Source organism: Corythoichthys intestinalis, chromosome 5 (genome assembly GCF_030265065.1).
Source record: "Corythoichthys intestinalis isolate RoL2023-P3 chromosome 5, ASM3026506v1, whole genome shotgun sequence".
Taxonomy (NCBI): domain Eukaryota; kingdom Metazoa; phylum Chordata; class Actinopteri; order Syngnathiformes; family Syngnathidae; genus Corythoichthys; species Corythoichthys intestinalis.
In genome coordinates, this window is record NC_080399.1 from 6,186,292 (window position 1) to 6,202,773 (window position 16,482).

Sequence of the window (16,482 nt, forward strand, 5' to 3'; positions counted from 1 at the left end):
AAATGGTTTCAAATGTCTTTGGGTTAGGACAAGTAATGACAGTGTCATGTCATGATTATGACCATCTTATAACAGTGTTATGATAAGCATTTTTAACAGTGTTACCAAATTTAAAGTGATCCAAAGTAGTTAAAGTACAGTATTGGCCCGAATATAAGACGGCCCTGATTATTAGACGATCCCTTCGTTTTCAATACTCAAGTTTGAAGAAAGACTTTTTGAACACCAAATTATTTTTTATACAGTACATCCAAAACAAATGATTATAACAATATATTTGAGAGAAAAAGCATGTTATTTTGCTTCATTCAAATCTTAATATCTGAACATTTAAATATGTAAACTAAAGTGCAATCACATTCGTAAATGAATGGTTTCTGTTTTTTTTAAATGTAAATAAACCAATCTATTGTGCTAAAACAACAAAATTGCAATAACTGCATTAACCATCAAAGTGAAGTCTAACTGTAACTGTAGTCTTGAAACAAATCTGAATAAGGACAAACATTGCAATAAAATAATGCAAACTGGTTAAACTTGAGAGTAGCTGAGATCTGTCATGACAGAACATCGCTTCAATGATATCTGGCGCCATCTAGCATCGTGAATGGGTATAGTGTCTGGACTGCGAATATAAGACGACCCCCTCTTTTTCAGTCTTATTTCAATGCAAAAAACACCATCTTATATTCGGGCCAATACGGTAATTGGTAATAATTGAACAAATAAAACAAATTAGTAAAAGAATAAACATAGTACATAGCATACATACATAGAATAACATAGGAGGATGAGCATTTTCAATATTGTTGGTAGATTTAGTTATTTACTTTAATTGACCAGTAATTGGTAGTTTAACTAAGTAGAAAAAAATGAAATAACAAAACAAATTTGTAAAAGAATAAACAGTAGTAAATTAGAGAACCCTCAAAGAGAAGACATTCAAAGTAGCGCCATATTTCTGACCTCTGTGACCTTTGACCCCATCTTTTATACCTCTTTGTAGCTTTGTAGCCTCCAGCACCACGGTTAAAAACCTAGGAGTTTTATTCGACCCTGACTTATTGTTTAAAGCACACATTAAACAAACCTGCAGAACGGCCTTCTTTCACCTGCGCAACATAGCCAAAATTAGAAATATTTTATCTAAAAGCGATGCAGAAAAATTAATTCACCCGTTCGTTATATCGAGATTGGATTACTGTAACTCCCTACTTGCAGCTTGTCCTAAAAGTTCTCTAAAAGGTCTTCAGCTTGTCCAAAACGCAGCAGCAAGACTTTTAACAGGAACCAATAGAAGAGAGCACATCACCCCTGTGCTCCAGGCCCTTCACTGACTTCTAGTCGAGTTTAAAATTAAATTTAAAATCCTCCTTCTTACATTTAAGACCATTACTGGGTTGGGGCCATCTTATCTCACCGATGCTCTGGTTCCATACCGCCCCAACAGAACACTCCGCTCTGAGAATGCAGGATAACAGGTAGTTCCCAGGGTTTCTAAAAGTACTGTCGGAGCTAGAGCTTTTCGCCACCAAGCCCGTTTTATGGAATCAGCTTCCAGCTAATATCAAAGAAGCCGAGACAGTCTGCACATTTAAGATTTGATTAAAAATGTTCCTATTCAACAAAGCTTACGGTCAGGCTAGTTGAAGTCGGAGTAGACTCACAGTTTAGCCTAAGCTGCACTAGAAGCTATAAAGCTGGGGGAACTACAGTCACTGAGTTCTATCTCCTTTTTCTCACTCTACCTACCACTTATCTTACTTTATTTCTATGTTCCAATGTTAATATCTAGTTGTCTATTCTCTTCATCACTAGTCACCCGCTGTCCGAGGGGAGGGGCTATTTTTCAGCTACAGCCTCCTGACTGTCCGGACCCCTGGCTGGATGAACGTCCTCGTGGCTACCCCCGTCTCATCTGGCTAGATGGACCTCTTCTTGTTCCTTTACTCCACTGCATCTTTACGGACTGTAACTTCGCCTGCTAATTCCCATTAGCAGTCCTGGGGCTTCCTGTCTATCCGTCCTGGGAGTGGATCTCTCCTGACTGTGGTACTCCCTAAGGTTTCTCATTTTCTCCCAAAGACTCTGGAGTTTTTGGAGTTTTTCCTTGCCGACATGGAGGGTCTAAGGATGGGGGATACCCAGGACTTGAATTTATTTCTTCATCTTTGTTGCTTCATTTGCTGTTTATGATTGTTTATCATATTGCCTCTGCAAAGCACTTTGAGACAACGTTGTTGTGATCCAGGGCAATACAAATAAAATTGAATTGAATTATACCTCATATCACCTACACGGCAGATTTGTGTGACAAAAACTAATCCGAGAGACACTGTTACGCGAAATATCCCAAAAATGTACTTGAGAACAAATAAGAAAGTATTTGGTAGAAAGTATTTGGTATAATGAATACTCAAGTAATGAGTGACATAGTGAATAACTTCTTACGATATTTTATTTTTTATTTTAAACAATAGTATTTGAAGTTATCTATATGAACTGCTGTATGTTTAATATTGTACAATAACCCGTTACATAACAACATTAAGCCAAATATTTTTGTTTTCTTTAAATTGTTGAATGCCGGCACAAGAGAAAAAATTGCAGAAATGAAGCATCATTCGTCCAAAGAGCACGAGTGCCCTCTAGTGGAGAAAATCTTTCCTAGTTTGAATTGTAGTGAATACAGTGAGACACAATGCAGGTTTAAAAAAAACACCAAAAAAACCTGCTCGGTGTTGACATGGCCTCACTCTCCTTCCTGCTGCTTTTCTTGGTCAGGAAGTGCACTGGAATTGCTTGTCAAAGTCAACAGTGACTGACAGACGTTAAGGTTTGCTCTTGCCAGAGTAGATTGGAAGCCGAAACTTCAAGGCGCCACATGTGTCAATCATCGTTTCTTTTCAAAAATATTGAGAATAAACTAGTTCAGCTCAATTTTTTTGAGGCATGCCACTCAGTTTTCCCTTGAACAGGACACAGGGCTACGTCACACATTACATCATACAGCCCATACTTCCACCGTTTGCGCACTGCTGTCACTTCTCACTGGACGACTCATCAACAATGACAAATCTGGCCCATCCTCTTCCTCAAGTTAATGAAATAATACATTAGCTTAGGCTAAATTTAGTTTTCAAGTCATTCCACACGTTGCAAAGTTGCTCGCTACCTCGCATCCCTCTCCTGAGGTGGCACCTCACTTGGCAATACCCGTCAGTGTTATTTGTCCATATTCTGTTTTTTTTTTTTTTTTTTTTTTTTTTTTTTTTTTTTTTAGTTTTATTCTATGTGTCATCAAAGACAAATCGTTGGAAAAATTACACTAGGGAGCTAATATTTCCCCAGGATAGTAAAAACATGTAAAGATCAAATTTATAACTTATTGCGAACAGATTTGGGAGATTCACATTAAATTATTGTAATAATGCCATGTTCTGGCTCATTGACTCCCATTATAAATCATAATTTTTGATATGCTGTAAACCTGATGTCTTATAATGCATTTTCCGTGATTAGTGATGCAACCGCTTCTTTGGCGAGTCAAAAACATGGAAATAAAGGAATTTGTGCGTTGAGAGTCTTAACACCCAAAAGTCACTTGGGGGCACCAAAGGCCAATACATGAATTTGCTTGCAAAGAAATTCTGTTGTTATGACTTATGAATTTATTTGGGTTTCTAACTGTCATATGAAATATTCAGATTAGACTTTTATTTTGTATAGATGTGTGTATATATATATATATATATATATATATATATATATATATATATATATATATATATATATATATCCGATATGCATGTGTTATACATCATTGGAAAGCTTAAAATCTCAATTTTCTGGGGGAAGAAAAATTTTGAACAGGAGGGTATTTTTTTTAAAAAAAGATGTTTTTTTAACAGTAAAACCCTAACTTGAAGTGAGAGCACGCGAGAGCAGAATTACAGACGCCATGACTTTAATGAAAGATGATCGCGTACTTACCTTGTTTCGATCCAAAAACATGTAGCATGTATCACTGAGTGTCAAGACACAGCTTTGAATGGCCACAGCTGGATTTTTGGGGGATTTTATGGGTGAAACATGGTAATATAATAAGGGTCGCGATGCAGAAATCGCAGACATCACGGCGTGCTCAAGATTAAATGTTTTTTTTTTCTATTCTTCTTTGTTTGGATCAATTATTTATCATCTGACATATCGGAGAAAATGCGACAGTAACAAAAAAAAATACAATTAATCAATAGTTATGAGGTAAAGATCCGTGACTTTTTTACAGACGCCATTTCTTTCATTGTGACATCATTTGTTTAAAAGTTTAAAATATGTGAGTGAATGTTTTTTAAGTCGTTTTTTTTTTTTTTTTTAAGCAAAAAATGATACATCAATTAATGATTCTAAGCTAAAAACAACAGACATTTTGAATAATTAATATAATTAATTACCTTCGTTTTATGGCTGGTTTGAAACAAAAGCGGTTGCGCGACGTCTGTAAACTGGGGTTTTCAGGGTAAAACGGACAAATTAAAAATAGTTTGAGGGCTTCATGCGCCATGAATCTGCTATGGCAGCATATAAACATATTGTTCTATCAAACACAACAGTTCTTTTGGCTTAAAATACAGCAGTTTCTTTTAAAGAGGAGTGCAAGAGCAGAAACTGCTTTTTCAGTCTTGTCTGTGTTTTCCTCCATATATTCATATGTATATATATATATATATATATATATATATATATATATATATATATATATATATAATACAATATAGTTAGTTTTGCTATTAGAATAATACTGCTATTAATGTCCATAGGGGGCATTAAAAAAAAAAAAACTATACATGTGTAGCTAGGTCTGATGCCAATGAACATTTTTCAGTGGTTGAAAGTGAAAAAATATTCATAAATGACTTAGTTATCACACTTCAAAGGAAAAGCCATACTTTGGACAAAATCACAAGTATTTAGTCAAAATAAAATAACGCCCACGGGTTTGAATAAAAATGTTCACATTACGTCCATCCTTCGTGACCCCACAATGGCTCCTGGGATATATAGTTTTTCGTGGTGCTTTCAGTTTTAAAAAAGGAATGATGGAAATACTGACATAAACTTGCGGTCCATGCAGTGATTTAATGCTTATTTATGAGGGCAATAAACTTATATAACTCAAATGACATTACCTCCCATTTTACTTTGTCGATTGACTTCAAGTAAAAACGGGCGTGGACCTTAACTTCTGCATTTTCCAATGAGACCAACCAGTCGCGCGTGGGTGACGCAATTACAGCGTTACGAGGCCTCAAACCTGATATGCTTAAACGTGTCGCCCCCAACACGTCCGGTGTTAAAGGGCTTAAGTAAAAAGTATGGCTTAGTTAAACTACTCTTAGAGGTACATTTTTCTCAAAAAGTTACTCAAGTAAATTTTACAGAGTAAATGTAACGTGTTACTACCCACCTCTGGTTATAGTACAGTATAAAAATAATAGTGGTTCAATAATTTGTGCTGAGGAATAAAATATACCATCGTTTAAAAAAAGGAAAAATAAATTAGACATTTTAAGCAGTTACTCATTACTTGAGTATTATTTTCCCTGAATACTTTTTTACTTAAGAACATTTTTTGGATGACTACTTTCACTTTTGTAAGATTATTTTGAAGTAACGCCACTTTTACTGGAGTAAATTTTTTTGGCTAGCTACTCCCACCCCTCTGAAAATGACTCTACAGTACATGTTATATTTTATTAACTCATTCACTCCCAGCCATTTTCACCGGTGCAACACCCTTTGCTCCCGGCCGTTGTACTGGATTTTGACTGATTTTGCAAGGCCCACAGAAATTGCTATTGCTATATAAATATGGAACCCACCAAAAGAAAGATTAGACTCTCTTCTTTCAGCAGGAAAAAAAAGTTAGTTCATATGTTTTTTCCATACTTTAGAAATCAGCATTAGAAAATAGCTTAGTTTGAGCAATTTTCCAATTCTGAAAACGGAGAAATTGAGCTTTTTGTGAAAGCATACATTTCAAACATAACTTTGACTTTAACACAGCTATTTTTTGCTTAAGTTACATCCCAAACATCTGAATAATGTTTTCCTTTTACAAAATAACATAAACAACAAGACAAATACAGCTTTTGATAGCAAAGTAACAATTTATTTACACATAACTAACTGAGAGATAGCGCTGTTGTGGCCGCGACGGCCGGGGTAAACTTTTCCCACATCGCAGACTGTCTCATAAAGATGGATTTTTTTGAGTCTTTACAGCACGGAATCAACGGCATCGTCCGCCTCTCTAGTGGTTCCGGTCGTTCTACTCGGTCGTCCAATGCCGGGCATCCCGGTCATCCTCCCAGATGTTCTGCTCGGTCGTCCACCGCCTGGCATCCTGGACGTCCATTAGGTCATCTTCCACCGGCGCACCGGCCATGCGGCCCGGCCGTTCGTTCCGTTGAATCGGGTTGCGGGTCTTACCAAATGCGCTACTGCCCTCCAGTGGCCTGTTTTATTGCTTTAAAATTGATTTTCAGCATTGTCATTCGGAGGTACCGTAATTTCCCGAATATAACGCGCACTTTTTTTCCCCAAAATCAACTTGTAAAATAATGGTGCGAATTATAAACGGGTACATGGATGCAGACAGAAATATATACTGTATATATTACATATATATGGCGGAAAACACTCTGGTGACTTGAAGTTCCGCTCTGAGACCCCCAATTTGTCCAAATTTCAAAATTGTCCGATATGCATGTGTGATACATTGTTGGAAAGCTTAAAATCTCAATTTTCTGGGGGAGGAAAAATTTTGGACAGGAGGGCATTTTTTTTTTTTTTTTTTTCTTATGTTTTTTAAACAGCAAAACCCTATCTGGAGGTGAGAGTACGCGAGAGCAGAATTACAGACGTCACAACTTTAACGAGATTTTATCGCGTACTTACCTTGTTTCGATCCAAAAACTCCATGTCGCATGTATCACTGAGTGTCAAGACACAGCTGTGAACGGCCATAGCTAGATTTTTTGGGATTTTATGGGTGAAACATGGTAATATAACAAGGGTCGTGATGCAGAAATCGCAGACATCAAGGAGTGGTTGGGATGTTGTTTTTCATATATTTTCCCTTTTAAATGTTTTTTTTTCTATGTTTCTTTGTTTGGATTGATTATTTATTATCTGACATATCGAAGAAAATGCGACAGTAACAAAAAAAAAAAAAAAATACAATTAAGCGATAGGTATGAGGTAGATATCCGGGACTTTTTTACAGACGCAATTTTTTCATTGTGACATAATTTCTTTAAAAGTTAAAAATATGTGAGGGAATAAGTTTTTAAAGTTGTTTTTTTTTTTTTTTTTTTTTTTAAACGAAATATGAGACATCGATTAATGATTAATTATAATTAATTACCTTCGTTTTATGGCTGCGTTGAAACAAAAGCGGTTGTGCGACGTCTGTAAACGGGGGTTTTCAGGGTAAAATGGACAAATTAGAAATAGTTCGGGGGATTAATGCACCATGAATCTGCTATGGCAGCACATAGACATATTGTTTTATCAAACACAACAGTTGTATTGACTTAAAATACAGCAGTTTCTTTTAAAAAGGAGTGCAAGAGCAGAAACTGCTTTTTCAGTCTTGTCTGTGTTTTCCGCCATATATTAACCGATTTTTTTTTTTTATTGACACGGCCACGTCGTGTTGAAGAAACGTATGTGGCGACCCGTTGCCGACCATTACGGTACGTGACGTCACCATTTTGTTTCGGTAATACTTCTGTCTAATCGGCCGAATGATTTCGTCTGTGTTAAATTCTGCTTTTTTCACTCTTCATAAAGCACAGAATTTAGTTTCTTGAACTCATTTGAGTCGACGTTGATTGCAGCTCCGCAACTCGGACCATAACAAACGTAAGCATACACACTTCCTGTGTCCGTCAACTATATCGGTCCCTCGGGAAACTCAAACCCAAATAACAATACTTCCTATTGTTACTGTCGTTTCGACAGCGATGAGCTCTCACGGATTTCCGACTTACATTCTCACTTTCATTTTACTGTATCAATCCATTGAAGAAACATTTATTCATCATGATGAAACGAGCAAGTTATACAGCAGCCTTTAAAGAAAAGTCACATCTGTTTTGTTTACTCCTAGATTCTGGTATGTTGGAGAAGTTGTCAAATCATATTATTACCGTAAATATTGTCAGTTTATGGTAATGTTTTGAACTACCAATGTGCTATGCTTGTGCTGTGTTTCACCAGTCAGTAAAATGACATTTCTGTATCTGTACACGAGCTCTGTTTTCTTGTATTTCTTCTATTTATTAGTGCTAAAATTAGGGTGCGCGTGATAAACGGGTACAATAATTTCCCCTAGATTTTACACGTAAATTTGGGGTGAGCATTATTCACGGGTGCGCCTTATATTCGGGAAATTACAGTAAGTTGAATCAGAACCTAGAGATGTCTCTTGTGAAAAAAAATGTATAAGACGTATATATACGCCATTGGGACACTGAAACAATTAGAAATAGAACATATTTATATGTTTTTGGGAGCAAATGAGTTTAATCAACATAAATAGTCACTTGCCTTTTACGCTCCTGTCTCCGCTGTATTAATACAGGCCTGAGCCGCATTGCCGCTCAGCACATTTTCCCTTGTAGTCTTCTTTGTGTCGCCACAAAGACAGCACAGTTGCCATGGAATTTCATGAGGAGGAAGATCTCGTGGCAAGGATGCAGTGCTTATTTGTTTGTCTCTTGTCGCAAACTCAACAGTACAGTTTTGTGACTTTTATCAATTTTTCTGCCTTATGTAAGTGGTAATAGTAGTTTGTTTCATTAAAATTTATTTGTGAAAGAAAGACTTGTTTAATTGGTACGCGTTGAAATATCACATCAAAAGAGCATTTTTGACATGTGAATTGTGACTGTCTTATTATTTAGAGCTTTTTCAGTTGTATTTTTAGAGTAAAACATTTGGATTTGAATCGCCTTTATTGGCCCAGTTTTGCTTGTCTAGTGTTTTTTAAACAGTGTATTTGGTAGAGCTGCATAATATGCTTGAAAACATATTTTCTGGGTTCCAAAGTTAATAGATCCCAGCTTGTGCCATGAAATAAATGAATAAATTGAAAACGGCACGAATCAAAATCGTGCTTTGGTTTGTGGATTTTCACCCCATTTTAGAATATTGTTTATTCGATTGAATGCAGGCACAGGCTGTTATATAATTTTCCCCAAGTGCTTCCTTTTTGAAAGAAATGTCACTCCGAACATATTTATTATTTTAAATGTAATTGTGCTTTTTAGGTCTGAAAGCTGTTTTTATTATATTTTGGATGCGGGATCCAAAGCTTTTGAGCTTTTGGGATCAAAAATATACAAATACAGGGAGTCCCCGGTTCATGAACGAGTTCCGTTTAGGCTGGTGATGTAACCCGAATTTCCGCCTAAGTAGGAATTCACCCTAACCACTCACGCTTTTTACTTACACAATGAATGAGTTGGCACAGCACACATCAAACAGGGCTGCAAGCTTAAAGATGATTAACACATTTGTGCATTTGATCGTAGCGCTACAGAGGCTTCTCAGGCCAGATCAAAGCTACAAACCTGTCAATCATACACTACGCTTTGACCCCAAACTTTTGAATCGTAGTGTATCATATGGGATTTTTCATTATGTACAATCCAATACTATAGTTGGAGTCATAAGCGGAGTTAAAGGGGGAGCCAGGGGGGCTGAAAATTGTCATTGCATGGAATTGACTTTTCTATATATATATAGAAAAGTTGTAAAGCAATATAGCAAACAACAAAAATGAATGACATGAACAAAAATGTAAATTTTTATAATGGGTCAAATTTATTTTTCGAACAGATCATGTGACTACAACCTTAGACGGTCATTTGTTTTGCATAATATTTAAGAGGAAAAAAAATAGAGCGGGGCAATTTCTTTTTCAAATGATTTTTTCATTGAATTTTTTTTTCTTTGATTGCAACTTTTTGGGGGATTGAATGATTTAGACCAGTGTTTTTCAACCTTTTTTGACTCACGGCACGTTTTTACATTGGAAAAAATCTCACGTCACACCACAAACCAAAAATGTTCCAAAATTATTTTCTGTACAGTATATTTAATTATAAAATAATTTCTCAGTATGTATGCTTACTCAGTGTGAAACTTGAGCCTGTTTAGATGAACACAAAGTCGATATCCTTATTCTTCAACAGCTCTCAGTCTTTGTTTTTATTTTTTATTTTTTTATTTTTAGGCTTGAAAAAGCTCAGAATTATCAGACAGGGGGACTTGAGCAATGTCTTTAACCACATCAGGGGTGAGCATCTCGCAGACAATGGCTTTGTAGGCAGGTAGTGATGTCTCTGTCACGGTGTCGGACTTTTTGGATTTAGCAACAAGGTAACTGGCTTTGAGGGCTTTCTCATTTTCCTTCGTTGTTTTTATATTACAAAAAAAAATTGCTTGTTTCTCTGTGTTTTCACGAAGGCGAACAAAATAGTCCAACGACTTCTTTTGAAGCGACGGGCGTTTCGTTTGGAGATGACGTTTAAACTTGCTTGGCACCATGGCGCTGTGCTGCTCGTGTCGCGTTCAAGAACTGCTCGGATTTTTAGCCATTAGCCACCTTGCTGTTCTCAACAATGTGTTGTAATATAACAAAGGGGGAGGATTGACGGTCGTCACATATGGATAAAATAGAAAGGACACTTTCGAGTATATCGACACATGACGAGTCAAACCAAATAATGTGCAGTAGACGTGTTGGGGTCCACATTGTTGTGGACAGCAAGGTCGTTCATGGCTAGAAATCCGAGCAGTTTTTGAAAGCGACACGAGCAAACTTCGCTCATCTGCACACAACCGAGAACTTTCTACCTACTCCTTCCTTCCTTCCCTTCTCCTACTGCAAGTCCGACCGACGACGTCAAAAAAATATTGTAATAGCCCCGAATAGGGAAATACAAAGGAGAGGAGTCGGTGATGAGTTTCCCACTTTATTGTGGCAACAATGGAAAATAATCAACAAAATAACATCCGCAACATGCGACCGCTAACTTGCTCTCACGCCGTTCTGAGCATTCTCCCTCCCTCCTTGCTTGCTTCCTGCTATGTCACCACTCTGCAGTCTGATGGCCCCTTCAAGGACAGTTACGGACATTACAATAAATCTATCTATCTATCTATCTATCTATCTATCTATCTATCTATCTATCTATCTATCTATCTATCTATCTATCTATCTATCTATCTATCTATCTATCTATCTATCTATCTATCTATCTATCTATCTATCTATCTATCTATCTATCTATATACACATATATACATACATACATACACACATATATATATATACTGGACTGTCTCAGAAAATTAGAATACACAATATTCTAATTTTCTGAGACAGTCCTGTACATTAATCCACCATTTAAAGCAGGGGTGTCCAAACTTTTTGCAAAGGGGACCAGATTTGGCGTGGTAAAAATGTGGGGGGCCGACCTTGGCTGACGTCCTTTACATAGAACAATATACAGGACTGTCTCAGAAAATTAGAATATTGTGTATTCTAATTTTCTGAGACAGTCCAGTATATATATATATATATATATATATATATATATATATATATATATATATATATATATATATATATGTATTAGGGCTGTCAAAATTATCAATTTAACGGGAGTAATTAATTTTTTAAATTAATCACGTTAAAATATTTGACGCAATTAACGCACATGCCCTGCTCAGATTAAAATGACAGCAGTGTAATGTCCGCTTGTTATTTGTTACTTGTTTTTTATTGTTTTGCGCGCTCTGCTGGCGCTTGGGTCCAAATGATTTTACGGGTTTGGGGAGTGAGCATGGTGTAATGACATCAACAATGGCGACCTACTAGTTTATTTTTTGACTGAAAATTTTCCAAATTATAATAAAACAAAAACATTAAGAGGGGTTTTAATATAAAATTTCTATAACTTGTACTAACATTTATCTTTAAGAACTACAAGTTTTTCTATCCACGGATCGCTTCAAGAGAATATTAATAATGTTTATGCCATCTTGTTGATTTATTGTTATAATAAACAAATACAGTACTTATGTACCGTATGTTGAATGTATATATCCGTCTTGTGTCTTATCTTTTCATTCCAACAATAATTTACAGAAACATATGGCATATTTTATAAATGGTTTGAATTGCGATTCATTACGATTAATTCATTTTTAAGCTGTAATTAACTCGATTAAAAATTTTAATCATTTGACAGCCCTAAAAAAATATCTAGCATAGTAGTAGTAGTATAATATATAGTATAGTGTATAGTAGTATAGTAGTATAATAGTATTATAATAATTATAATATTGATTGCCAATCATATTTTTTTTAAAAAGGGTGTTATTTTAAAGTTATTCTTAGTGATGAATCTGAATTCTGTAGTATAGTATTTACATATTATAGTATCAATTCTAGTGGCACACCGGTTGAAAAACATTAATTTAGACACAAATTTCCAACCCATAATATGCCCCAAACACAAAAAGGATTGCTAAACTCAAAGAAAACGTTTTAAATAAAAAATTAAGCGTTCAAATGCAAATGCAATGCATTTTCCTCGTTATTATTAATAATGTGAATTATTCGAATTCCTCGAATTATTAGTCGACTAATTGTAAAAATAGTCAGCTGACTAATCGGGAGAAAATTAGTCATTTGGGACAGCCTTACCGGAATATATTTCCGCCACACCCTTCTCACTTTTTTAACCCCTGACCCATTTTCATGCCTGCAAATTGTTGCATAAAGTCAAATCGTCTCAAAATATGATTCTAATTCACATACAGTGCCCTCCATAATTATTGGCACCCCTGGTTAAGATGTGTTTTTTAGCTTCTAATAATTTGTTTTTATTCAGTGACGACCCATCTTCAGCTTTCGGGCAGAGGGCAACAGATTTTGATTTAAAATGTCCGTGTATTTCAAAGCATTCATGATGCCATGCACCCTAACAAGGTTCCCAGGGCCTTTGGAAGCGAAACAGCCCCACATCATCACTGACCCAAACCCATACTTCACAGTGGGTATGAGGTGCTTTTCAGCATGCGCATCTTTCGTGGCACGCCAGACCCAATTAGAGTGTTTGGTTCCAAAAAGCTCAATCTTGGTCTCATCTGAACAAACCACACGGACCCAGTTGATGCCTGGGAACCTTGTTAAGGTGCATGGCATCATGAATGCTTTGAAATACCGGGACATTTTAAATCAAAATCTGTTACCCACTGCCCGGAAGCTGAAGATGGGTCATCACTGGGTCTTTCAGCAAGACAGTGACCCGAAACATATGGCCAAATCTACACAGAAATGGTTCACCAGACACAAAATTAAGCTCCTCCCATGGCCATCTCAGTCCCCAGACCTTGTTTTGTTGGCAAAAGGGGGTTGTACAAAGTATTAACACCAGGGGTGCTAATAATTGTGACACACATTATTTGATGTCAAATAATTTTTTCTTTATGTGGAATTTTTTCCCAACTGAATAAATGCACTTGTATTGAAGGTTGGATTTTTCTCTTTTTTTCCATTAAGGTCCCATATTATTTGAATTAAAAAAAAAAATATTAGAAGCTAAAAAACACATCTTAACTAGGGGTGCCAATAATTATGGAGGACACTGTAATAATGCTATTTAAGACTTTTTTCATCCTGTCGTACGCACTTCAAGACCTGCGGTATGAACCTATATTTAGTCTGTTTTCTTTTACCAAAAGTAGTCACTACAAAGGGTTAAGTTGACTCAGAGGTCTTCTAACGGTGGCATCCCCTTCTAACTTGGCAAACTCCCTTTCAGAATTTCATTGGTAAACAAATGAAAACAAAACCCTCCATGCAATCTGTTGGCAATAATCCTGTCTACAAAATCAAGCACTGTTAAGGGAATCCAGGCATCCACTTAGGAGAGCCACAATCTCTCACTAAAGACATCTGTTTTCTCTTGACATCTCTGTCTCATACCTTTCTGGTGACACCAACTGCAAGCCGTGCTAGTGACTCACATGCAAACATTATGACTACAAGATAATCCAAAAATTCAGCAAACATTTTCCATTCTTTAGTCCCGGCATTCGTTTGAAATGCTGAAGCCAAATCGTGCAAACACGCATGTTAAATCGACCACTTAAAAACACAGACAGATACAGCTCACTCGAGTATTAAATTTCATCCAGCCGTATAAACGGAGCCATCGACTGGACGGTGAAATTGCAATTGACGGCATTAGCCGTAGCAGCTGCGGCCCGGCCCCTCGCGCCAATGTGGGGGATCCGCTGGCTTCGACTCCCACGTTGCACCTGTTCCCCGGAGAACAGAAGGACTTTGTGGGCTCGCAACGTACAAAATCTTCACCACGCCGCCGTCGCCTTGTCGCAATTATAGGCTCTCGTATGCTAGTCGGAGCCAAACAACTGCTCTGTGTCAGGGAAACGTGGCTGACTGTGACACACTGTCGTCCGTTTGGAGCCCCTGCATTTGCATTAACCTTTACATCAGGATGAAAGGTACTCTGCGGGATTTTCTTTTCCCTTCGCCTAAGCCCCTGGGCCTAGATTAATAGCCATTTAAAAAGGATAATGTACATGGCCAGAGGACGCAGTATCCATTTCCTCCCTCCCGCCAGTCTAATAGATCTAATCAGTCTATGCTCTACCATAGATGGCAACAGACATTTTGCTTGGTAATCCTCACTCGATCTGTTTCCACTTCATTCCCCTTCACTTGTAGAGCTCGATGCCTCCCATGTCGCGCAGATCCCCCACAGCAAAAATAAAGTGAATTAAGATGGGTGTTTCAGCCTTGAAATATAATGTGGTTTTTGTTTTTCACCAAAATCTGATTGGGATTTTCAATAGTCCTCTGCTTAGAAACCGCATAGAAACGACTACCTCAAAGAAGTTTGGATTTTTTGCCATCTTTTTTTGATTTATTTTTTGATGCCAAAAAGCTTTGGAACATTTTTTTTTTGTTCTGTATAACCTTGCGTCAACTTCTTTCACAGACACTTTGCAGATGTGGAAATACAGTAAGTGCTTCCTTTAGCTAAAATGTTCCGTAGTTCAAAACAATGGATGGAAAACACTTTTAAAAACACATTTACTATTTAAAACTAGAACTACCAAGGGTGGATCAGTTGATACAAATCACTTTCGTAACCAGAAAAGGATCATCTGACCCTAATCAGCATATCTTTTGTGAGCACTATGGTCCTCATTAGTCATTCCCATTCACACTCGCAAAACCACAGGGTTGAATTGCTCCAATTGGCATCTTGCGTGTTTCCAGGGGTGCCTTGACTGATGGGGGAAGGGTAAACTGGTGTTGCTCTAGCTGGCCTGTTGTCACTTTCAAGCCCAGAAGACAGGTTGTGGTGAAAAAGCCACCATAAACTAGACCAAACTACTCACAGGATGTGAGTTTTCTTTTTAAGTGTTTACTTGTCCCTTCAACTCTTCCAGTTTTATCCTCTGTTTAAACCAAATGGAACATACTAGTCAGGTTTTCTTTTCTTTCTTTTTTCTTTTTCTTCATGCATGGAACCATACTATGGTCAGACTTACAATATGTCTCACATATACTGTATGTGTGTAAACTTTATGGAGACAGAAAGGTGCCATTGGATTGTTGTCTGAGGCAATGCCCTTTAGAGGTCATTTTCTCTCTCCTTTCTGAATAGGCTTGTCCAGTTGGACAAAACTGTTGTTGCTAGTCGGACAGTTGACTGCTCGGACAGGCAATCGGGCGGACAACCTTTTTACATCGTCTAAAAGCTGCAGTTTGCCTACTGTACAAGTGACGGTGAAATAAAAAACAAAACATTTTTTATGTGGTGACATATGACACTTTGACATATGACCTTTTCCCGGGGCTAGGTGTTGGAGGTTGTTGCCGAAACAATTTTTCCTTCTGCACCTTCTTTGCGCCCACATGAGAGTGAGCCAAACAAACAACAACAAGAAATACATTGAACGTCTACACTAACTACTAATGTGGTGGTGCTATCGTCATCGTGTGAATCCCTTGTGAGTGTAAGCCTGTTGGTGACCGACCCTACGCCGCCCCTCACCGGGACCCCCCACCCAAGCGCGCCCTATCACATCCTGCTGCACGTGAGCCCCACCAAGCGCGCGACAGCCACGCAGAAGAGCAGAGACACCACGCGGTCGCCAACCCAGGGCCACGGCCCCCACCCAGCCAGCCCGGGGAGGGATGGCGGGCGGGGGGGTGAGGAAGGGGGAGTTCAGCGCAGCCCATCCCCCCTCCCGCAACCCGAAGAGGCTTGTCCAGTTGGACAAAACAGTTGTTGCTAGTCAGACAATGGACCGTTCGGACAGGCAATCGGGCGGACAACCTTTTCACATCTTCCAAAAGCT